The 25,132-nt window shown below is 50.1% G+C and overlaps 1 protein-coding gene and 1 pseudogene across 1 annotated transcript in view; one reads left to right on the top strand and one right to left on the bottom strand.

Moving 5' to 3' along the window:
- Positions 1-25,132, bottom strand: part of KIF26B (kinesin family member 26B) — a 464,762-nt gene that overhangs the window by 395,903 nt on the left and 43,727 nt on the right. The window lies entirely within an intron of this gene.
- The window catches only part of LOC122211746, a 40,489-nt pseudogene continuing 34,631 nt past the window's right edge, over positions 19,275-25,132 (top strand).

The raw sequence follows: 25,132 nt of genomic DNA on the forward strand, positions 1-25,132 counted from the left end.
GCATACTGAAGCCCCAAGGCCCTGGGCTGTCCCCACCCAGGTCCTGCCTATACACGGCCCAGGGTACACACTGCTGTCTCACCAGCAAGCCTCGCTGTGCTGGGAAACTCCCTGTCTGGCCCTCTAGCTCCCAGAAACAATCAGGTGCGGCGAGGTAGCCCTGGGACCTGAGTGATGCCCTTGCAACGCCCAATAAGGCAGAGCTCCGCAGCCAAGCTCATCCAGGGCTGAGGCTGGTCTCCCTGAGCACATATGTGACACGCGTACGTGAGTGTGAGTTGTGAGTGTGGGCACCACCCAGCCTCACAGGGGACAAACGATTGGGTGCTTACGTAAAAGCATCAAAGGGGAGTCCGACAACTGGAAGGTTCCAAAGTTGCCCGACTGAGGAACAGGGTAGGGTACAGAAAGGCTATTTTTAAGTCCCAAATTTTCCACTAAACTGGTATTATTTATGTCGTCCACAAACTAACATTTATTAATTGAGACAGGCGCCACACGAAACACAAGACACTGATTATCTCAGTAAATCCAAGCAGCCAATCCACCGGACAGATACCAACACCACCAAAATGTTCTATTGGCATGTCCGTTTTACAAATAAGAAAACCGTGGCTTGGGGCACCTGGGTGGCTCAGTCGGTTAGGTATCCGAGTCTGGCTCAGGTCATGATCTCACGGTTCGTGGGTTCGAGCCCCGTGTTGGGCTCTGTGCTAACAGCTCGGAGCCTGGAGCCTGCTTCGGATTCTGTCCCCCGCCCCATCCCTCCCCAGTTCATGTTCTGTCTCTCTCAAAAATAAAATAAACGTTAAAAAAATTAAAAGAAAACTATGGTTTGGGGCGCCTGGGTGGCTCAGTCATTTAAGTGTCCAATTCTTGATCTTAGCTCAGGTCGTGATCTTACAGTTCGTGAGTTCGAGCCCCACATCAGGTTCTGTGCTGATGGTGTGGAGCCTGGTTGGGATTCTGTGTCTCCTTCTCTCTACCCCTCCCCTGCTTGTGTGCTCACTCGCTCTTTCTCTCTCTCAAAATAAATAAACTTAAAAAAAAAAAAAACTATGGCTAAGGGAGGAACTGATACATGGAGTACATATCTTATGGCTGGTTAAGAGGAGCTTTTTTTAAAAGTGATGGGTGTGGGAGGGAGGAGAGGGTGGGTGATGGGTATTGAGGAGGGCACCTGTTGGGATGAGCACTGGGTGTTGTATGGAAACCAATTTGACAATAAATTTCATATATTAAAAAAAAACTGAGAATAAACTGAGAGTTGATGTGGGTGGGAGGGAGGGGAAAGTGGGTGATGGGCATTGAGGAGGGCACCTGTTGGGATGAGCACTGGGTGTTGTATGGAAACCAATTTGACAACAAATTCCATATCAAAAAATAAATAAATAAAATAAAAAGTGTGGTTGAGGAGAAAGAAAACTGTGGTGCTTCTCAGACTTTACTGCACATATAAATCAGCTGGTATCTTAAAATGTGAACTCTTTTCAGTAGGTCTGGTATGGGGCTTGGGATTCTGCATTCTGCAGGGGAGGCCATGTTGCTGGTCCTCAGACCACACTTTGAGTCACAAGGTGCTAGAGAATGAGGACAAGGAAATCCACCTTATCTGAGATGCTGTGCATCCCGTTTTGCCATGCCTAACACTAGGGGTCCATATGACTCCGCAATTTTTCGACCAAGTCGAATACTGTATGATCACCACAATGCCCGACATAGCTTATGAGTAACACATCTACAGGGCAAATCCTACAGAATCATTCACCTCCTTTTGGGCTCTGAGAACCTCTTGGAGGATGGGAACGTGTCCTAATCATCTTGTAACGCCCAGTGTCTAAAATGGTGTTTGACATTTACTTAATGACTAATAAACGTTTGCTGGGAGAATGTGTCTGTAATTCCCACAGTGTCCACTAAGGAGATGAGGACGCTAAGTAATCAAACCACAGACCTACAATTTGGGGCAGGGATGACAAATACATTTCAGCTCCTAACAAGCGCACCATTGCCAAGTTCAGTTACTGATGTCCAACGTGACTTGGAAGGAAAGGAGTAAAGAGCACACAGGCCATGAATTGGCCACCATTGCTAGGTCAGGATCTTCCGGAGGTTAAATAACAAAAGGGCGAGATAGGGACAGATTTTTTTCCATAATGTTACCAAATTCTAATTAAGGAGTATTATCTCCTTAGAACCGTTAGATATTTCTTATGTTTGTAAAAATTCAATGTATCTGGGTGCCTTCTGTCAATAAAATTGACCAAATCCAATCCTTCACTTCTCCCCCTAGATAACTCCTTCATCTTTTCCCACTTATAGTTATTCAGGTTCTTCTAAACCTCCATTAATGACTTCCACTTTCTCCCTTCCCCTGCTTTACCCACTTGTCACCCAGAGCCTCTAAAGACATGACTGCTCTTCAGAGATTACGGATTTGGTGAAAACATTGCAACCTGGCTCCATTATTTTACTCTTCAAGCTGTCTTCACAAGGATCTAATGAATGAATACATCCATTTAACCTCAGAAACCCGAAGTCCTCTTTCAAAGTAGTTTTGCAACTTATTTTGTTCAAATCACTGGTTACTTTGCCAAATGTCTCCATTTATCTTAGTTGGGTGATGCCAACCCTCTAGCACATCCTTCTGGAAGGGTTGGATGGTACGGTATTCCCGGACTGCTTGTAAGATTAACATTTTCCCCCATAGCCTTGATATTTGAAGGCTAGATTTGCTGGATATAAAATCCTCAGCTCCCGCTTTCCTTAGGTCTCTTGAAAATGTTGTGCATGCAGCATTGACAGGTCTGATACCAACCTAATTTTCTTCCTTTTTTTAAGTGACTTAGTATTTTTGCCTGCAGACCCAGCAGGCTGTTTTCATCACCTTCCTCTTCCTCTTCCATCTCTTCTCTTCCTAATCATGTTTAACTTACACGTTTATTAGGATAGGTCTAGCATTTAAGCATTCTGGGTCAGTCTTCCCAAATACATGTAGAAACTTCCAATATTTAGATTCTCATCTTCTTTGTTCTGGAAAGAATTCTTGGATTGTAATTTTAAAAGTCCATTTTAGTCCACCGATCTGTTTCTTTTTTTCTTTTCAATTATCGGTGTGTTGGACCTTCACTGCCTATCTTCTGTCGATCACTTTCTCTGTGTCCCTTTCCACCTCATTTTGGTTGTCTTCTGCTCCTCTTCTCCATATCCCTTAATATATTTTCAGAAGATCCTGAATGGACACCTTGTAATTTTATCTCTGGGATGATTTTTTCTTTCTCTTCAATTTCCTTCTTGCATGCCATAATCTCTCGTTTTAGATCTTCCAGGCTTTTGTTTCTATTTTGAGATTTTCAAATTTCCAATTTGAGGCTTTCTTTCTCCAAATGCTTGTTCAATGATACTCAGTTCATGTTGAAAGGAGTGTTATAGGTTTCATTTGCTTAGTGGTTGTTTTAAGGGGGTGTATTCTACTCCATCCACTGAAGGGTTTAAAAAAATTTTTTTTTTAACGTTTATTTATTTTTGAGACAGAGAGAGACAGAGCATGAACAGGGGAGGAGCAGACAGGGAGGGAGACACACAATCTGAAACAGGCTCCAGGCTCTGAGCTGTCAGCACAGAGCCCGACGCGGGGCTCGAACTCACGGACCGTGAGATCATGACCTGAGCCGAAGTCAGATGCTTAACCGACCAAGCCACCCAGGCGCCCCCACTGAAGGGTTTTAGTTCTCATTTCCTGTTTTCCTTTTACAGTACATTTTTCTGCATGTTACATATCATCTTCTGGTCATTTCTAAATAACTTGGATGTTCCCAGACCAGTAAGAACGGGTGTTCCTAAAATCCTTTGGGTGGCTTACTAAGCTACTTAGTTCAAAAGTACCCTCTTCTGTTGCTACAGTAAAGTGTAGTATCTTAACAAATGGCACTTTTTGGCGGGAGGGGGCACGCTAAGAAGTTGGTTTTGCTGGTCTTGGATGTTTATTTCCCCATTTATACGTAACTGAGATTTATAGTATTCTCTGTCCCCTAGTTACACTTCAGGCATGGGCTACAAATGCTTTTATTTGCTCTCTTTGTTAATCTTTATATACACCAACAGGAGCATGAATAGAGAAGTTTGGAAAATTACAGCAATTCAGGCTTAGGTGGCAGCCCCTTTAAGTCCAAAGCAACACTCCGATTATAGAATAATCAAACCTTTCCTTCAACTCACACTTTCAACAGTCACTGTGCCCATCACTTATAGATTACAAGAATACAACAATACAGTTAGTAAAATATACACAAACGCGGTAGTACACATCGGATTAATGAACAGAATAGCCAAGACCAAAGTTACAACACCAAGACCAAATCAGTGACCAGACTGGATCTGGTTCCAGGGGACAGTTCTATCATTACCCCTCAAAGTTTTATATGTAATGAGCTCCTTACCATCAGGAATTATGAAATACAACGTGCCTCCTTTAGGAATTATCCCTACATCACTCTGGGCAGACGGCATCCGGCTCTCAAGAGATCACTTGGAAGGGAAATTTGCAACTTCCCTAAAAATACAATTTTGGGAACGTGACAATCTACCCAAAGAGGTGTGGGTAAAACCAGTCCGTATGGCCAGAATGTAACCTTGTCTACTTTCCTTAAAGCTTCAGGCTGCTTTTGCAAGACAGTATCATGCGGTGGCTGGAGGTCAGTTCTGGAGTCAGAAGAGCCTGGACCTCCGTCCCCGCTCCACTCCTACCCAGCCTGTGACCTTTGTGAGCAAGGTGACCTTCCTAAGTCCCAGCTGCACACTGAAGGTGGGATTATCTCCTAGGATCGTTGGAAGGATTGAGATAACAGATGTAGATCACTAACCACTACTTTCTGCGCACAGTAAGCACTCCACGATGGTGGGTGTTTCGTTGCTCTCATTAATATTATTATTACTCTTGGGGCGCCTGGGTGGCTCAGTCGGTTGAGCGTCCGACTTCGGCTCAGGTCACGATCTCGCGGTCCGTGGGTTCGAGCCCCGCATTGGGCTCTGGGCTGATGGCTCAGAGCCTGGAGCCTGCTTCCAATTCTGTGTCTCCCTCTCTCTCTGACCCTCCCCTGTTCATGCTCTGTCTCTCTCTGTCTCAAAAATAAAAAATAAACTAAAAAAAAAATTTAATATTATTATTACTCTTTCCTCTAGTCCTAATTATAACTAGGGCAGTCTTTATCATTGAAAGGAAGAAACCCACATTTGCTTCTTAATTCAGAACACACGGGAAGATACGAACCTCAAGACAGTGCCTCCTGACAAGCATCCAGATACAAAGGTGACTTCAGCTATGGAAATACACAGGTGTCGAGAACCCCTAAGGCTCTGAAGGAGGACGCACCAAGGGGCTGCTGGGATGGCGGATGAAACAAGAGAGAGTGAAGAGGGAGGAGGTCTTCCTGGTGGACCCGTTTGCTAAGGAATTTATGTTATCAGTGGCAGGTGCACTTTATATGACTTTTGAAGGCTTTTGAAGAGGCTTTTGAAGGCAGGTCTAAGAATTTTGTATCACCGTTTCCCATAAGCCATATAGTCAGAGTCTGGGGGAAAAAAAAATACAGTGGGCTTTTTGAAAAAGAACACAAACAGAACAAAGTCTGCTACATTTAGTGGCTCAGGAAACAACAACGGGTTTAAAATTGTAACCGTTCTTCCCACTTTCCTGTCATTATTGATTCTCAGCGCCACACCCCGGAGCACAGCAGGGAGCAAGTTGAGAAGGCAGTGGCTTTGCACACATTGGATCCGAGAGGCACGCACTGTCACCAGGGGGCCACATGACCAGAGTAAGACGAAGAAAGGCCATGACAGAGGAGAGAATGGAGGCCAGGCCTCAGGTCTGGCTGCAAAGACACAGCCAAGCTTCCCCGTCATGCTGGCTTACCTGTGGCTATGTGCCTCCCTCACCTGGAAGGTTTGTTAAGCTACTGTTCTAGCAACATTGGGCAGACGGTTCAGGAGACGTGAAATCCCCCACCTGTGGAGTAAACAGGTGGGGCGCTTTCTCTTTAACCACACAGGTGAGTACGTGGTGATCCCAATGAAAAGGAAGAGACTGACATTTGTTTCTTAATTCAGAACACATGAGAAGATACGGACCTCAAGCCAGCTCTTCCTTACAAACATCTAGATATAAAGGTGAGGTCGGCCGGGGCGCCTGGGTGGCTCAGTCGGTTGAGCGTCCAACTTTGGCTCAGGGCATGATCTCATGGTCTGTGAGTTCGAGCCCTGCGTGGGGTTCTGTGCTAACAGCTCAGAGCCTGGAGCCTGCTTCGGATTCTGGGTCTCCCTCTCGCTCTCTCTGCCCCTTCCCTGCTCATGCACTCGCTCACTCTCTCTCTCTGTCAAAAATAAATAAACATTAAAAAAATTAAAAAGAAAACAAAGATGACTTTGGCTACGGAAATATACAAGTGTAGGGAACCCAAAACTTTACAAATGTACAACCCTGCCCCTTACAAGGATACCCTTCCTTCCTGACCCATCCGCCACTCGGCTCAGCCAGAAACGCATGGCCCTCAGCAACCACATTGTGACACTAATGTCACCTCGGGCTGAAAAGGCAGTGTCCCTAGAATACGTAGGGGCTGACGGGGAGTCCACAGTCTTCCATCCCCGACAGTCCATTCAGAGCAGACCGCCTGCATCTCAAGAACCTGAAAACACGCCACCTGACCAGCCAGGGGCACGCACCCGGGTGTCTGCGAGGCATCTGCGAGGCCGTGGGTGAAAAGTCCACCTTCCCGATCGCGGCGGGCAGCACGGGACTCTGCAATGCTCCGCTCGTTCCCAGATTCTGAGATCACACACCCGCGAATGCATGAGTGCACGCAACTCCCAGGCAGGGTGGCTGAGAGAGAAGACTCGCTCCCCGCCCCCCAGCCGGGCAGGAAGGCCCTGCTTCCCTTCCCCCTGGGAGGAGCTGGTTCAAGGGGACGCGCGCTTGGCCCTGCAACCTGAGAAACCAGCTCCCCTGCAGGCCCCGAGTTCACGGCCCCGTTTTCAGTTTCATCTTTTCACTGCCCGGGATTGGAGGAGGAAAAGCTGTCACTGTTGGACAAAGCCTGGATTCCACACCTTCCCCGTGCTGGCAAAAACTCGTACAGGTGGTGAGGCCCCGCGCTGGGCGCGGCTGCTGCCCCGGGGGCGGGGGCGCCCCCTGCTGGGGCCGCGGGGAGGACTAACACCGACCGGGGATGGGAATCGCTCCGCACCGCGTCCCGCACACAGCAAGCACTCAGCGACCGTGGGACCACCGAGAACCCCTCTTTTATTTTTTCTAACATCATGAGTTCAGTGAAACACAGAACAAATTTGCCAAGTGCCTGTTCCCTTAATCCTGAACCCCTTGTGTGTTTTAAGGGAAACTAGACCATATGGTTCAGATTTCGCTCACAAATAAATCAGCATAATGTTTGTTCAGTAAAAGCTGTTTTATGCTCTCGTTTTTATGGCCCTTTTTTATCCCAAGTCCTAAAATAATAATAATAATAAAAGCTAGTTGTGCTTTGCTAAGGGTGAATAAACTTGGGCTGAAATCCTTCTCTCCCCTACGGACTGGGGGCGGGGCGCCCCCCCGATCATAGCTCCGGGAGCCTCTCGCTGGCCTCAAGCCACCTGCGCTGGACCTGGGAGTGAGGGGAGAATCCACACCAAGGAAAGCCGGGAGTAGATGGGTGAGAGGAAACCCAACAGAAAAATAATTCCCAGTGGGAATTTCTAAATGTCAGGCCTAACAGCCTCACTCCTCCCGTCCGATGCAGCCAATGGGAGCCACAGACGTATGCTTTCTCCTGCCACAGATCCCGATTCTGGGAAGTGGTTTTCTTTTGGAAAGAGCCCCCCTACCTGGTATCGTTCTCCTTGTTTTATAAACTATCTGGCGCTTTAACTGGGCTTTACAAAGCCTTACATCTAGCCAAATTCAAAGAGGACTTTTGCTTTTCTGAAAACAGGCAAACAGTGCAAATACGATCAGCGTTTATTTTGCGCTAAGTGCTATAGAGGCAGCGTCCCTGCCCCGCCCCCAAGCAGCAAGTGTTGGCTGAGCCCAGCTCCTTCCCCGGAACCCCACTGGGCATCTCGGCGTCCAGCCTCCAGAGTGTGACCTGTGTCTGTGAGCATCTGTGCTTGATCTCCATTTAGTCTGTGCATCCCCTAGCAAGATGTGTCCTACGGTATCAGAAAAAAAAACCTGAGAGAGGTTATTCTGGGGGTCGAGGAATGCTCAAAAATTTTCCCATGTAGATGAATAGAAATTGCTTCTTTGCTTCATGCCACTTCAGCCTAGGAAAGTTTTAATAAGAATGCTCTACTTTCGGACAGGGAGAAAAACCTGTACGTATCACGATATAAAGGAATAAACTACTGAGCCAGTAACACGCACATCTTAAATGCATTATGAAAATCAGCGGTGCACAAAGTTCTGGCCTCAAGACCCCTTTACCCTCTAAAGTGCTGAGAACACCCAAATGCTTTTGTTTATGTGGTTTCTATTTTATAATAATAGAAATTAAAATGAGGACATTCCAAGATATGTATTAATTCATTTAAATATGATACACCAAACCTATTACAAACTAATGTTCTCCAGAAATATAATTATGTTTTCCCAAGCCAGAAAAAAAAATGACAAATGTGTTTTTTTTTTAACATTTTTGCAAATCTCTTTAATGTGTGGCTTAATAGAATACAGGCCAGATATCCTATCGGCCTCTGCATCCAATCTGTCGTGATTGGTTTTTGTAGTTACAGCATATAAAGAAAATTCAGCCTCACACAGATACGCAGGGGGAAAATGGAGTATTTTAATAGCCTTTTCAGATAATCATGGCTATTCATCTTTGATACAAAGCAAAACCTCACAAGTGGCAGTTTCTTAAAGGGTAGTTTCAATGGGGCACCTGAAACCATGCAATGACTTTTCATACTCTGCTACGTGAAAATTCCTTGGTCCATTTACCCTTGGAAAGGAACTTTTACCACGTATGATGTAACGTCATACACGGGTCATCCGGAAAGCAGCGATTCACTGAGTTAGGCAGAATCTCCACATGCTGGTACGTGCCATCTACGAGATTTTATTTTATTCTTTTTTTTTTAATTTTTTTTAACGTTTATTTATTATTGAGAGACAGAGAGAGAGAGCACAAGCAGGGGAGGGGCAGAGAGAGGAGGAGACACAGAATCTGAAGCAGGCTCCAGGCTCCGAGCTGTCTGCACAGAGCCTGACACGGGGCTCGACCTCACGAAGCACGAGACCATGATCCGAGGCGAAGTCGAAGACTTCACTGACTGAGCCACCCAGGTGCCCCAAATCTACATTACTTTAAAAACCAGATGTGTTGGGGCGCCTGGGTGGCTCAGTCGGTTGAGCGTCCGACTTCGGCTCAGGTCACGATCTCGCGGTCCGTGGGTTCGAGCCCCGCGTTGGGCTCTGGGCTGATGGCTCAGAGTCTGGAGCCTGCTTCCGATTCTGTGTCTCCCTCTCTCTCTGCCCCTCCCCTGTTCATGCTGTGTCTCTCTCTGGCTCAAAAATAAATAAAAACGTTAAAAAAATTTAAAAAAATAAAATAAAAACCAGATGTGTTAAAGTCATCACCCATCTCATGAGAAAAGCCTTCAGGTGCTGAGCAGTGATCAAGCTCATGGTGACACAAGTATCCAAAATTATTTTTTTTCATGTTATTTACTTTTGAGAGAGATAGAGTACAAGCAGAGGAGGGACTGAGAGAGACACAGAATCCGAAGCAGGCTCCAGGCTCTGAGCTGTCAGCACAGAGCCCGACGCAGGGCTCGAACTCACAAACTGTAAGATCGTGACCTGAACCGAAGTGGGACACTCAACTGACGGGGCCACCCAAGGCGCCCCATCACCATGGGCATTCTTAATCAAATACCAGCTTCTTTTTCTTTTTTTTTTTTTTAATTTTTTTTTTTCAACGTTTTTTATTTATTTTTTTTGGGACAGAGAGAGACAGAGCATGAACGGGGGAGGGGCAGAGAGAGAGGGAGACACAGAATCGGAAACAGGCTCCAGGCTCCGAGCCATCAGCCCAGAGCCTGACGCGGGGCTCGAACTCACGGACCGCGAGATCGTGACCTGGCTGAAGTCGGACGCTTAACCGACTGCACCACCCAGGCGCCCCACCAGCTTCTTTTTCTACAGGTGTGGGGTAAACAAGTAAGTACAGTTTGGTGCCACAGCCCCAGTGCACCTGCCGATGCCTTTGCTCCATCAATGTCAAGGTACGTGATGTAAAGGGTGAGAAAAGTCCTAGCGTTGTTATGAAATTAACGGAGACATCCGGGCCCCCCGAAGGGGCTCTGAACACCCTGAGCACTGCTGTGCCTCACACCTGAAAGGACTCTCACACAGGAAGGCGTCTATTTTATGCTTCCGTTTATATGCAGTTCCGGAACAGGCAAGAATCATCTGTGCTGCAGAAAATCAGAACAGCGTCGCTTGGGGGTGGGGGGTCCGAGGGGCGTGACCGCGAGGGGCCGAGAGAGGACTTTCTGAGGCCATGATCATGTTCCGCGGGGTGTCTCCAAACTTCTCTGAGATGCATCAGAAAGTGAGATCGAGAAATGAATGCAGGGTTCCTCGACCGCAGCACCACTCAGGTTCGGGGCTGGATAATTCTTTGCGGCGGGGGCGGTCCTGTGCGATGCGGCACGTTGAGCCACACCTGGCCTCAGCGAGATGCCACCAGCCCGCTCCTCCAGCTGTGCCCAACAAAAATGCCCACAGACATTGCCCAAGGGTCCCCTGAGGAGCAAGCTCACCCCCCAGCTGAGAACCACCGGATGAAGGGAAAGGGTGGCGGGATACGCAGAAAAGCAAATAAAACCAAATGTGAAAGGTACAAACCAGAGGGTGGGTGATACAGGCGTCTACTGTAAAATCCTTCCAACTCTACTTAACCTGTGAAACTTCTCCTATTAAACTCGGGGGTAAACACGCTATTGTTCTGTCGTGTAGCTGAAACTGACAGACTAGTTGGTCAATCAAACCTCAACTTAAATATAATTTTTTAAATGCTCTTGTGCTGTAAGTAACCTTCTTTGCACTTAATATTACACTACTAAGATTCCTCCAGATGACTGTGTGTCCCTGCAGGCATTCGTTTTGGCTACAATTTTTAAAATCCCACTGTGTGAGCCACTCTACAGTGTATCCACTCTCTCAGCAGTCCTCGGTGTGGTGTTGTTGGTGTTGTTTCAAGGCTCTGCGTTGTGAGGCTATGAATGTGCTTGTCTGTGCAATTCGCGACTCAATCCGCTCGCCTTCTTCATTGATCTTTCTTCCCTTGCCATTTACATGAGGCTCTCCCCGCTCTGAGATCCAATAAAAATTCACCTGTATTTCCTTCTCTTCCTTTCGGACTTTCATTTTCTACAATGAATCATTTACTCCCTCCGGAGTAAATCAGAACAATGAATCATTTACTCCCTCCGGAGTATATGTATTATTTTTCGGTGTTCTTTCCAGACCCCTTATGTTAAGATTCTTTCTCCCCTCATTATGTTGGCATGTGATATCTAACCATTACAACGTACCTCTTCCTACACATATGGTGGTGGGGGGGACAAGAATATCTTCTAGAATTATGCACTTCACACCTGGGGAGAATTACAGTTCATCTTCTTTGTATTCCCACAGCTGTGGCCACATCTGCCCTGGACCCAAGCTCCCCTCAAGCGTCCATCTGACTATACTGATAGATCATAAATTCCCACCAGCTGGGGCACCTGGGGGGCTCAGTTCGTTAAGCGTCCAACTCTTGGTTTTGGCTCTGGTCATGATCTCACGGTTTCGTGAGTTCGAGCCCCTCGTCTGGCTCTACACTGACAGCACAGGGCCTGCTTGGGATTCTCTCCCCCGCACCCCCCCCCCCCCCGCTCCTCCCGCACCTGCGCTCTTTCAAATAAATAAACTTAAAAATTAATTAACTAGTTCCCATTAGCTTATGGCACAGCCAGACCTAGAACCCAGGGTCCTGACTTCCCTGGGCTTCAAAGGATAAAACAACGCATTTCTGAGGTTTTACTTCCAAACCCAGAATTGAATCCGTGGCTACTGGGCAGACTGGATGCAAATCCAAAGTGTGAGGCGGGAGGAGTCAGGGCAGAGGCAGCACCAGACAGAGTGGTGTTCCTTTCCTTCAGACCTGGGGGGAGTCAGGCCACTTCTGAGCCAGGGGCCGGCAGGCTCGTAACAAATTCGCCAAGCGCTCACAGGGACGGGGGAGCCCCTTCCAAAGATGCCATTCTTGCTTTCGTCCCTGTTTTCCTTCTCTTTCTTTGGTTTGGCCCACGAGTCTCGCGGGCGACATGATCTCCCCTGTTTACTGTTACCGTTGCTGCTGTTTTGAAAATGTTCGGGTGGGGAGGGAAAAAACTAATCTCCCAGTAACAAACTTATTTATTCAAATGTCACTCTGGAGCTTAACGGACACCATGTGCTTCCTTGGACACCAGCTGAGGGGAAGACAATCATCAGAATCACTCCAAATGCCACCGTCATGGGCTGACGTCTGGTTTTTATGGCCGCCACTAATCCCTGGGGCCTGCTCCTTCCCGATCCCCTTCTTTCCCAGGCTGAAATTTGGGCATCCCGCAGACAAAATTGAGGACAGTGGAGCCGTGTGAAATTCGTTACCGAGGAAGGACAAAATGGCTCGGGTTGTGCTCTTCCCTCCCCAAGCCTGTCCCACCCACCCCAGGCCCCAGAACGCACACCCTACACTCCTGGGATTTCCATTGTGTTTGGAGATTCTGTGGCTTTGCAAAACAATGCTGGTGTTGCTGTTAGTTAAAGAAAACCAGCTGCAAGATCTCAGCCTTTTCTTGCAAGAGGCAGAATTGTGTCCTCAAAGAACATATCTCCCACAGTGCCCACCACACACACACACACACACACACACACGCACACACGCACACGCACGCACACACACTTCACTGGAACACCACACTGTCACATTTCTTATCCCTCCTGATGCCTGACTAGTGAGGGACACTCCCTTGGGAATCCTCATCCATCACAGATGACCAATCGCTCTGAAATTTTACACCCGGGTTCCTCACCCCCTGCAGCCCTCCACTCCTACGGTGCAACTACCCGCCAAGCTGGGGGCTGAGGCTTCTCGAACCCAAAGCTGGAGGGAAAACGGGAAGAGCAGAGAATGTGAAGACAAAAGGCCCACATCTCTCTCCTTTGGTCACCTAGCCTCCCCGAGCCTCGTTCCTGCATCTGGGAAAAACGGAGCCGTGGTCATAATTCTCACCCTACGACCTGCAGGGCTGCGGCAGGACTGACCGTGAACATATATGAAAGACTTAAGACCCCGATCGGCGTGATTTACTATTAACTGTTGGTCTCAACTGTCAAGGGGAAGACAAATAATTCTCAGAAAGGAAAGCCCTGCCCTGTTCCTCTTAATTTTCTGGTCCACGCCTCCCGCGTCACCCACCCGGCTGCCGATGCAAACTGGACCGCCAGAAGGGCCACAGGAAGGACCCGGCAGGGGTCCTCCTGAAGGCCCAGCGTCCTGGTGGGGTCTCACCTGTCCCCACGCCACCTGCAAAGGCAAATCAAGGAGCTCACGGGCGAGGGAGCTGCTCAGAGACGCTGGCAGGAGTGGAGGCAGGTGCCATCTGCCCCTCCCCCCAAAAGCCTACCCAGACCCAAGGGGACAGTCCTAGCAGCCCGGGCGGGGCGTCACCCCTCTCCCCTGCCACCGCCACGCCACCGCCGCCTCTGCTGGGAAGGGGGGAGCTGTCAGGAAAGGCCAAGATCAGGCTGGAAACGGGAAAGACACAGCTAACGCGCTGGTTCCTAATACAAGCAGGTGTTTGGTGCCTCTCGAAGTGACCGTGCTTTCACCTCTCGGACAGACGGGGAGAAGCCCAGGGTCAGAACAAGCTGCTTGTGACCGTGGGGGAGGGGCACCTCCCAGAAAACCAAGTGTGTGCACAATGCTCCCTCCTGGCAACACCTAGTCTCCGAAGGATCCGCACGAATTGAGACGGCTAGGTCAGAACCGCCCACACGAATGTGGGGAGAAGGGTCTCAGGTGTGGCCATGCGGAGCTTGCCAGGATGTACAAAAAGCAGAAGCAGACGACCGATAACTTTTTAGTGGCTCATTTCTGCCCCCAAACTCCCTTTTTAAAAGGGCCCATCCTGGGGCGCCTGGGTGGCTCGGTCGGTGGAGTGTCCGACTTCGGCTCAGGTCATGATCTCACGGTTCGTGAGTTCGAGCCCCGCGTCGGGCTCTGTGCTGACAGCTCAGAGCCTGGAGCCTGCTTTGGATTCTGTGTCTCCCTCTCTCTCTCTGCCCCTCCCCCCCCATTCTCCCTCTCTCTGTCTCTCTCTCTCTCTCAAAAAAAAAAAAAAAATACATTAACATTAAAAAAATATTTAAGGATCATCCTGTTCACTAATTCGCAGATTTGGAAATATAAAGCCCTCCCCCTACAGCAAGGTACAATGCACACTTGTTGATGAAAATTCTTAGCGCACACCTGTGAAACCCCCAGTGAAACGGTCTGTTCCCCGGACAGTCCCCAGCTTCGCGAATTCCCAACAGCACACCACATAGCTCCTGGGGTCACCCCGGGCTGGCAACGGGGCCGAAGGTGAAACCTGGTTCTTGTTCTCCCATGGAGAGCAGATCCCGCAGCCGACCGGGTGAAACCCCCACACCTGCCTCTGTCTCTTCACTCACCCTCCTGTTCTCCTTCCATCTCAGATGGGCAGAAGGGGAAGCAGGAAGGAGAAGGAGACCCTGAACTCAGTCTGTTTGCATCTGAGCGACCCCCGTCCCGTGACAGCTGCGGATCCTCTACCCGCTCACCTAGGCCAAGCGGACCACAGGGATGGAACCCCATTCGCTGAGGTGGCCCTACAGCACCCCACCAAGAAGCCCCAGGCACAGCCTTCCTCCTGGGGCCTCATTTCACCGCTCGGTGACAGGAACACGATGACAGAAAGCCAGACGCCTGGGACTCGGCCTCAGAGTTCTAGGGGTCCCAGCCCTGGCCTCTGCCCTCTGCCCGGTGCCCAGGACATACGTGTACTGAACTGGAAGTGGTGAATGAAGACCAACACCCTGCCCTGCATGGTGCAAAAGTCACTGATCAAAATGACATTACTAGATTGCCAAATTGGGACTGAGGGAAAAAAGGGTGGGCTAAGTTCCAGCTCTGCTACCGGCTGGTTAATCTCGAGCACTCACTTATTCTCCCTGTGCCTCTCTGGTCCTCGCTTGTAAAAGTGGGGTGGTCAGAAAACCTAACCGGCAGGGTGGTGGTGACCAAAGGCGACACGGAGAAGCGCGCACGCACAGTCCCTGGCAGCGATGACCAACGTTACCGTCAAGCAAGTCAGGAAGCCACTCTGAACTTCAGTTTTGTCGTCTCAAAACTGAGGTTAATATCTTTAGCAGGCAACCACTCGGGACTCTTGGGGGCGGGGGGGCGGGGGCGGGGACAAGGGATGTCATGAGATTACATGTCAGAAATAATATGCGTGTTGCAGTATTAAAATAAAACAATTACAACTAAAAAACAGAATAACAACCATCCGTTGTCCAAATTTTCAAGGGAAAACGTTCCAGAACACAAAAAACATCTCTCCTTAACGCAAAGTTTCCTCTGTTTTGCTACTGAGTTGGGTACAAGTTTTTGTTTTTGTTTTTGTTTTTTAACCATGTATAGCTCTTTCTTCTCTCAAGTTCTATCACTGGAGAACAAACAGGGCCTCAAAGGGGAATTCGCCATCCCATCTCCGTCCCCAGATGAACAGAGAGCAATGGGGAACCTCCCTGCCGAGGTCAACACCTTCCCTCCAGGAGGAATGCCTCTGAGCTGGGTCAGGAAGAGCAAAGTGTCTCTCAGAACCGTGATGGATATGCTGCTACGATGGTCTCATGTGAGAAAAGGCAAAAATGAAACATTTTCGTAAGAAACAGTTAAAAAAGAAAAAAAAAAAAAACCAACAAGAAAAACTAGAGGCCAGAATACAGTCCTCCCTGAAGATCACTAAACCCAGGCAAATCTTTCAACGCCCTGACTCAGTCCGAAAGAAGCAATCTGCCAAGGAACAGAGGTCGACTCCTACCCCAGGACGTACAGCCTGCTTAGGCTAATTTCCAGGGGAGCTGCGCCCCATCTGACTAAACGAGTTCTTCATGTAAAATCCAACGATAATTCCCAGGAACGGAAAGCGCACTTTCCGAAAGGCTACAATAAATCAATTTTTCGTGCCTGCGTACGATCTAGCCTTAGCCACTTTAGTTCATCTTAATAAACAAGTTACTCATTCAAAGGAAAATAAATGAAATGTTTTGCCTTGAGGGACAGTTTTATTTTTAATAGTTTGGTGCCACGGCGACAGAAGTAATATTCCGGGATGTGAATTGCCTTTTGTTCTTCGGGAGTTCTTGAGGACAGGGTGGGGGCAGGGTGGGCAGAGGGGCCGCCATCTTTCTGAGTTCACCCTGCTCGAGATCACGAGCGCAAGTCCTGTCTCCTGCTCTTGTCTTTGGTACAGACACATCTGCTCCTGCAAAGAGCTCCATTAAAAGAAGTGGTGCTTTATCTTCATAAGGTATCCATGCAGTGTCGAGCGGTTTGGAATTTATTGAAGCAAGCCAAGCCAATAAAAATGGGACTCAAGAAGAAGGGTTTCTCCCCAAGAAATAACGAGTACTACAACTATGACTGACACTGGGGTCTGGCTCCTTTAATTACAAAATCCTGAAAGGAAGATTAGATCAGGCCAAAATCACAGCATTCCACACGATGAACGTAGAGGGCACATTTCCAAATCATCTAAGAAATTATCGTGTAAGTCTCTAAAGAGACACAAAAGTACAGAGATGATACACAGAGACCCAATTTCTACTATGCCAGCTTCCCAGGTCCAAAATACAACCTTAAAGGATGTAAGACCATCAGGAGCAGAAACCAGCTCCAGTTCGCTTTTGCAGCCCCTGAGCCCAGTGTAATGCCTGGCATGGAACAGACACTGAATGAATATGTGATGGAATGATAGACGGATGGATGGGAGGATGGATGGATGAACAGATGAATGGATGGATGGATGGATGGATGGATGGATGGATGGATGGGTGGATGGGTGGATGGGTGGATGGATGGATGGATGAGTAGATTATGGATGGGTGGATAGATGGATGGATGGACAGATGGGTGGTTGGTAAGATGGACAGATGGATGGATGGTTGGGTGGGTGGATGGATGGATGATGGATGGACTGGTAGGTAGATGGATGATGGATGGATAATGGATGGATGGGTGGATGGGTAGATAGAAGGATAGATGGACAGATGGATGGATGCACAGATGAATGGATGGATGGATGGATGGATGGATGGATGGATGGATAGGTGGATGGATGGGTGGATGGATGGATGGATGGATGGATGGATGAGTAGATTATGGGTGGGTGGATAGATGGATGGATGGACAGATGGGTGGTTGGTAAGATGGACAGATGGACAGACGGATGGATGGGTGGGTGGGTGGATGGATGATGGATGGACTGGTAGGTAGATGGATGATGGATGGATAATGGATGGATGGACGGATGGATGGATGGATGGATGGACAAACAAATGAGTGAACTAACAAATGAAATGAATCCTCAGAGAAGGAAAAGTCGCCACAGGCTTCCAGAAATGGGAGGGAGGGAAGTTCTGGCTCTGCGCGCCCTCAACCAAGAGATCCCCTTCTGTCAAAGAGGCATGTTCAGTAATTTGGGAATTCTTTTCCTCTCAGGAACGGAATCTACTCCACAGGAATTCTTCCTGACATCTTCACAACACCCCAGGGAAGGAAGGCTCCTCAGACCACATCACATCGGGTCACCTGGCTGGTCACCCAGGAGCCAGACCCTGGAAGTACAGCTGACCCTTGAACAACATGGGGGCTGGGGTACTGACACCCTGCCCTCCACGTGACTCCCCCAAAACTAGACTATTAATAGTCTACCGTTGACTGGAAGCCTTACTGATAACATGACAAGTTAACACATTATTTTGTATGCCATGAGTAGTACACACTGTATTGTCACCACGAAGTAAGCTAGAGAAACGGAAGGAGTTTTTAAAATCATAAGGATGGGGCATCTGGGGGGCTCAGTCAGTCAAGCATCTGACTCTTGATTTCAGCTCAGGTCACGATCTCGTGGTTTGTAAGCTCGAGCCATGTATCCGGCTCTGGGCTGATGGGGCAGAGTCTGCTTGGGATTCCCTCTCTCCTCTCTCTGCTCCTCCCCCACTCATTCTCTCTCAAAACAACTAAACTTAAAAAAAAATCATAAGAAAGAGAAAATAATTTACAGGACTGTACTGTATTTGCCAGAACAAAATGGAACCACGTACAAGTGGGCCCCTGCAATTCAAACCCAGGTTGTTCAAGGGCCAACTGCACTCGGCGGCCACTCCCTCCCCTGATGCTGCCATCGGATTGGCATGTAAACCAAGCCTGAGGATGCCTTTCATCACGACCTGAGCCAAGCAGAGGATAAGCACTTTCAGTCCGGGGAAAGGGAAGAGAACCGAAGGGAATGGCTAAGGAGAAAGACTGAGGCAGAGAGAAGAGGTCAGCATGGCCAACTTAAACGTCACCTCCTCCAAGAAGCCTTTCCTCGTCAACCCGTCAGACACAATGCCCTCTCTTCTGAGCCCCCGTCCTGTGGTCCAGCCTTTCTCCACCAGCTCTACCAAACCCCACACGCTACACACGCACCACTTTCCCACCCCCACACCCCTAGTAAACCACACGTTTCCCAAGGACAGGACGGTGGCTTGCTCACCTCCGTTGCTATCAGAGCTCCCGGCCTGGTGTGGGGACACGACTGGCACTTAGAAAATAACTGGCTCAGCCAGTCAGTTATACATCCAACTTCAGCTCAGTTCATGATCTCACGGTTCGTGAGTTCGAGCCCCACGTCAGGATCTGTGCTGACAGCTCGGAGCCCGGAGCCTGCTTTGGATTCTGTGTCTCGTCTCTACACCCCCTCCCACTCGCTCTCTCTCTCTCAAAAATAAACGCTTAAAAATTTTTTTCTTAAAGAAAATATTGACTGTTTTAAACGGAGTCGACACTGAGAAGGACAGAAGCCAATTACAAACTCCGAGGGGGCCTGGGAGACTCTTGGAGAAGAAAGCGACGGCTGTAGGCCAATCATCTCAGAAAAGAATGAAAGACGGAACAATGAAGAGAAAACCTCAAGGTCAGACACGCCAGAAGAAGCGGGCAGTGAAGCAAAATTCAAACCAGGAGGTGGAGACAATACGAAATTCTCGTTTTCCCTATGAGTCTGCAGGTCAGAACATCACAGAGAACCTCACCTGCGCCAACATCAAAGGTTCCCCTTCCAAGTGGGCTGGAGAAGAGGCACAAAATGACATCGGGCAGCAGGAAGAAGGCCAGCATTTCTCAGTTCAGGAAACCGGGGCCATTGTGGTGCCACGAGAGCCACATACATTCGTGGGCGGCAGAAGGATCTTCCCCTTAAAATTTCTCTTTTAGTTGGTAGTCACCTCTGTCCAAACGGGACTTGTCTGGGGGGTCCTGGCAGCAAGAAAGCATCCTTCGCTTAGAACGAAACGGGAGACACGCGTTGGTGTGGCCAAAAGGGTTTTGTGACCACTGGTGTTTTATATTCTTGAAGCTCCTTTACATGCAGAGAAGGAGGAAGAGCCGGCCTTGGGTGGGCACCATCTCCCCTTAATACAGGACACTAGCTGTCCCGGGGGGACGGACACCGTGAGCCAGGCCCCCGCAAGCCGAGACCAGGAAATGGAAAATGCGAAGTCTGGCCTCGAACTCAGGTCCCAGTTGTGGAAACCGGTGGGGAATGGGGGCGGAAGAGGGACCAGCCTCCAGAAAGGAAACTCAATGCCTCCACTTTCTGGAGACTGCATACCAACTGCCAAGAGACTAGTCTTCAGGGTGTGGGCCTTTCTGCGACACCCGTGGTCTGGACACTACCTATTCGAGAACACGAGCACTAAGTGCCGAACATGCGGGAAGCATCCGCCAGGCAGCGGTAAGTCCCAGCCACTGAATAACCACCTCGGAGGGGCCTTCCCGTTCCTCGGGTCTCCACCCAGTTACGAACTCAAGTGTGCGGGGACCATCCTTCCTCTGAGATGATCGTCTCCCCGCTGATGAAACTTCAGCTTCTGGCCCCTGTGGGGAAAACGTGTCACGGGAAGGGGCACAGAAGCCCTGAGGGCTTCTTACTCCGTGTGAAGGAGGGGACTGCATTTTAGATTTCCACCCTTAGGCATGCCTGGGTGGCTCGGTCGGTTGAGCGTCCGACTTCGGCTCAGGTCACCATCTCACCGTTCCTGAGTTCGAGCCCCACGTGGGGCTCTGTGCGGACGGCTCGGAGCCTGGAGCCTGCTTCGGATTCTGGGTCTCCCTCTCTCTCTGACCCTCCCCCGCTCGTGCTCTGTCTCTGTCTGTCAAAAAATAAATAGATGTTAAAAACATTTTAGATTTCCAACCTTAGAAAAATCTGCATTCCGGATATAAGGATGCCCTCAGCCAGGAGCTCGGAGCTGAGGCTCCACATCCTTCGATGGGCAGTCGGGAAGGTGAAGCACACGGCCGCATGAGATGGGGAAAGGCTCCGAGGAGCTTTGCTCTTCATCTGTGGCCCTGGGGCCAGTGAATGACCGCGTTGGACCATTCCCTTCTCCCCAGCGCACATCCCCCGAAGTCTCCGTGGGGCGTCTCTTGCACCCTGGTCCCCTGGCCAGTGATCCCTGGGAGTGAAGGCCCCTGACCCCTCTTCTCAGGAGGCGAGAGAACAGTCCACTTTCAAAGGCAGGAAGAGCCTGAGAAACAGGAAGACGTCACCAAGGCCCGGTAGCAGGCAGGGTTTATTCCAGCAGGCAGCGAGCTAGAAAAGAGGCCGTCCCCGCCAGGGTCTCCGCGGGAGAAGATGGCCTGAAGTGGTCACACGGCCCCTCTCCAGGCCCCCCATCAGCCTGACAGTCTGTCTTTTGGGGTTAATTGTGGTAGCCGAGCCCCCTCAGGGCCCAGTTAATTTCCTTTCCCTCCAGAGATTCATTCTTAAAAATCTGAGATTGACCTAAATTGTTTTGAACCAAAAGGAACTTGAAATTGAACTAGGTTAATTGAAAAAAAAAAAAATAATAATGGTCTGGCTCCATTAGGGGTCCCCCCCCACCTTGGAAAACCCCACTGATTTAAAGGACATCGGTCAATAGACCCGAACGTGCGTTAATGTTGTTTATCAGCTCGAGCTTTCAACGAACTGGGTCAACGCCTTCCTCAGTGTTCGCTCCGGGGAGAACACCCATAAATGATGATTGGAATCCTTTTGTAATTATAGTCATGGAAGACGCCAGCTGTAGAATAATTTTATTCAATTCGTGGGTGTTAAGCACTCATTAAGTGGCTGGTATTCCGCTAAAGAGCCACCGTGATAACTAGCAGTGGGGGTAAAGGGGGACAGGCCAGCGCAGGCAGCTTGGGCCCGCCACGGGGACGCCTCTCGGGGTGACTTCGCACAAGGGGTGCCACGTGTACAGACCGTGGGTCCAAAACCAGGGGCAACGTGCGGATTCCCACCAGCGGGATGGCTTTTCCACGGCGTCAAAGGAGAAAGGCAAACCCCTGTGCACCCGGTAGGAGCTGGGGCAACGCAGTGTCCCCGAAGGGAGGGGACAGAAAACCTCGTGCGTTTTTCACTCCAAACCCACTCCGGGCATCAGAACCTATTTGAGAGTAGGGGGCCGGGAGGAGTGGGGAGGGTGACAGCGCTGTCGGGAAGGGAGCAGAAGACAGAGAGGACCCTCAGGGGTTTGCACCCATCCCGGGGGAAGCAGCCGCCACCGCAGGCCGTGAGAACCGAATTTCAAGCCCCAGCCCCACCACCTTCTACTTGGTCGTGAGCAATCACTTACTCCCTCTGGGCCTCCAATTCCCAGCCTTCGCAATGGCGAACAATACAGTTCTCTCCAGAGCAAGACGTGGCCAAAGTGCTTCTCCCAAGGAAGCCTCCGCATGTGACATCACCAAGTGCTCAGCCAGAGGCCACTCTCCAGTCTGGGAGGGCCCGGGAGGGGGGCTGGCGTCCTGGGTGCGGCTAAGGGGTGCTCCCTGCCTCCAGCCTCCCAACAGCCTCGGGGTGGGGAGCACCCCCTCTCACGATCCCCGGGCGCCGAGCCCCCTCCCACGTCCCACCCCATTCCCTGAGGAACAAACGTCCCGAGCCGCTCGCTTCCCTGGGCGCACGTGCGCGGAGTGGAAAAGAAAAGCGTCTGATAGGGTTTGGTGCCTACAGCAAGTCAGGCTGTATTTCCTGAGAAACGGAGAAGGAAAAAAAAAAAAAACTGCTCCCAAGAGAAAATTAAATGAATCCTGACAGAAAGTTCTTTCCCTGTTTGTGGGCAAAGGGAGAAAACAGCAGGAGAAGAGAAAGAGAAGAGGCTTTTTTTTTTTAATTTATAAAAAATTACCGTGAACTCTTTGGGAAATACTAACGAGCATAAGGGACAAAATAACGAACAAGGTGTATCCAGAATTGGGCCTAGAAACACAGCATGACTGTCACATCCGAGCTTCTTCCAGAGGCCAAGTCCGTGAACAGGTGCCCCACGCAGGCACGTGGAAAAGAGCCCCAAGTTCAGATGGAAAACGGGATTCCACAGGACAGAAGGCACCACATTGTCCTCCCCCAGAGAGGACTCTTTTCAGTGCCCTGGGTCTCTTCATTTTTTTTTTAACACTTACATATTTTTGAGAGAGAGTGAGAGAGACACAGTGCGAGCAGGGGAGGGGCAGAGAGAGGGGGAGACCCAGAATCCGAAGCAGGCTCCAGGCCCCGAGCTGTCAGCACAGAGCCCGCCCGACGCGGGGCTCAAACTCACAGACAGCGAGATCATGACCTGAGCTGAAGTCAGGCGCTTAACCGGCTGAGCCACCCAGGCACCCCTGCCCTGGATCTTTTTAAAGCTGACCTCACAGACAGATCATTTCTGGTCCCGCCAACAGGCAGAAAGCTAGACAGTTGTGGTGGGTCTGGAGATGGGCCCGTCACCAGAAGGGAGAGGCCTTCTATGGCATTACTAACTAGGAGAGCTTTGGGCCACACAGGGGCTCAGACAGCTATCTGGGGAGCGCGTGGTGGCTGTTCCCACCCCACGCCCAGTGCAGCAGACCCCAGTCTGGCTGGAAGCTGGGCCTTGTTATTCACAAGGGACACCGCGTTTGGCAACAGTCGGCGGTCTTCCTCTCTCAGCCCCCTGCTGGAACCATCTCCCCGAGAGAACACAGAGCCCGTGCAAACAGCCTCTCGGTGTGAGCTCTAAAACTGCCATGGCTCCTCGGGATAGATTTTTGGTCTCAAGAAATAAATAAGGCCGTGGTATCCCAAGGAGGAAGCAACATTGCCAGCTGTCAGGAGCCAAATGGGTCTTCCGAAAGGATTTCCCTCATCTGGGAGGCTCCTCTGGGGAAGAAAGAAGCCAGAGGCCTGGAGGCTCCCGCAGAACCAGCAGCGTCGGGGAATTACCCTCAGTCGCTGCTCTGCACCTGCCAAGGTTTCCACACAGCAGTGAAGACGACCAGAGATGGCTAAGGACCCGCCGCTGAGCATCCAACTTCGGCTCAGGCCATGATCTCTCGGTTCGTGAATTCAAGCCCTGCGTCGGGCTCTGTGATGACAGCTGGGAGCCTGGAGCCTATTTCACACTCAAGATGTTGCTCAAAGGGTCCCTTTCCCCTGCGCTGCCGAAGGATGATCTTCCCGCCTGTGGCTCCACAGCACATCCTGACAGCGGCCCAAGGACCAGATGAAGCGGCCACACCTCTCCTCTGCGTCCATCTTGCACAAAGCCCCCTCATCGTCAGAATGACCACATGACCCGAAAAGCCCTGCAACCTACATTTCCCCTTTGACCTCCAACCCCGTCCTTGTACCTAGCTCACCTCCAGGCCAAAGCCAGCGGCACCTGGGCACCCGGCATTGCTTCTTACCTGTGCACCCAACGCTCTCCGAGTTCATGCCTGCAATGCTTATCCTCCAGGCCAGCCTCACCAAGGAAGCCCTCCTGGCTCACCCGAAACACAAGGGGCAAAGTCTAAGTCCTCTGTCTACGTCCTACGTCCCCCTTGGAAACTTCTGATGATCGGTATGTCTCTTCCTTTCCAGTTCTCCATGTGTGTCAGACTGGACCTCTCTCCTCCGTTAGACTAACACCCACACATGCCGTATTTCGAGCTACGACGCTGAGGGAAGGAGCAGCCGACAGCCAACACGGCACACTGCTCCCCACCTTGCCTCTTCTTCTACCCCAGAAGCCTTCCTGGGTACCCTGAAAACCCCGCTTAACCCGGACATGCTGCACGCTGGGTGGGAGGAAACAAATGGCTGGGAAAGAAGCTCGTGTTGTAAATAAGATATCCCCTTGCCTCCCTGGGCCCCTTCCTCAAAACCGCGGACCTGAGGACTTTCTGTGCCCACACCGCCTCTAAGGAAAGGAAAGAGGTTCCAAGCAGAAACAGCCAACTGGCCCTCCACGCAAGGCTAAAGCCACGCGGCTCTCCAACAAACCTGTTCATTTTACAGCTTCCGGGAAGAACCATTCCTGAAAATGACGAACTTGTGTCAATTACGGACTACAGGGGCAGGTGCCTTCAGAGGGGGAAGACCGATGTAAGTTACAGCCCCCTGAACTCCAGTGAATCCGCTGTTAATGGGACAATGGGCTAAAAGATGCTGTTTGGAGCACCTCATTAATAAAATTCAAAATTGTTTGCTGCAATTACATGCAATCACGGGTTGTTTTACCCCTCGCCAAATACGGTCCCACTGCCAATCTATTGCTCTGGTTTCAATTGCCAAGAAAACGTCCCTGGCACGGAGGTGAGAATCGAAGAGGGGCTCCATCCGAGGAGCCCTTGATTAGCTCACAGGGAATTAATTATCCATCGAGAAAAGAAGCCTGCTGAAAAAGGAAACCAGTGAACGTCCCTCCGGGGCGGCGTTCCCAAGACTTCTCCATTAGCCTGGAAGCCCGTTTCAGCAGACC

The sequence above is a fragment of the Panthera leo genome, chromosome F3, assembly GCF_018350215.1.
Source record: "Panthera leo isolate Ple1 chromosome F3, P.leo_Ple1_pat1.1, whole genome shotgun sequence".
Lineage (NCBI taxonomy): Eukaryota > Metazoa > Chordata > Mammalia > Carnivora > Felidae > Panthera > Panthera leo.